A 713-nucleotide genomic window follows, 5' to 3' on the forward strand; every position below is an offset into this window, starting at 1 on the left:
AGACCGCGGACCTGCACGCTTGAGAGCGCAGACTGAGAAGGGAGCTCCGGGAGCGGGAGCGCACGCGGGACGGCTGGCAGTTGGCGGGCCACCTGCACAGGGGAGCAGGCGGACTCGTGGACGGCACCCGCGAGACGGCAGACTTAGAACGCGAGCTCCAGGAGCACGCGCGCAGGGCGGCTGGCGGGCCACCTGCACCGGGGAGCGGGCGGACCGCGGACCCGCACTCTGGAAACGGCAGACTGAGTCCGTGAGCCGGGAGCGTGCACCACCAAGCATCTCACGGAGCTCCGGAGCTCCGGTGTGCTCACTGGATCGAGGCTGAGACCGGGAGCTCCGGGAGCGTCCGCGGGGCGGCTGGCGGCCGGAGGGCCACCTGCACGGGGGAGCAGGCGGACTCGCGGTCAGCACCCGTGAGACACCAGACTGAGACGGGGAGCTCCGGGAGCCCGCGCGGGGCGGCTGGCGGCGGGCGGGGTTGGAAACACAAAGGACAGAGACGTGCCGGCCCTGGAAGTGAGGGCTGGGACGCCGGGTGTGGNCACTCTGGAAACAGCAGACTGAGTCCGTGAGCTGGGAGCGTGCGCCACCAAGCATCTCACGGAGCTCCGGAGCTCCGGTGTGCTCACTGGATGGAGGCTAAGACCGGGAGCTCCGGGAGCGTCCGCGGGGCGGCTGGCGGCTGGAGGGCCACCTGCACGGGGGAGCAGGCG

The sequence above is a fragment of the Ailuropoda melanoleuca genome, chromosome 14 (genome assembly GCF_002007445.2).
Source record: "Ailuropoda melanoleuca isolate Jingjing chromosome 14, ASM200744v2, whole genome shotgun sequence".
In the NCBI taxonomy this organism is placed as follows: Eukaryota; Metazoa; Chordata; class Mammalia; order Carnivora; family Ursidae; genus Ailuropoda; species Ailuropoda melanoleuca.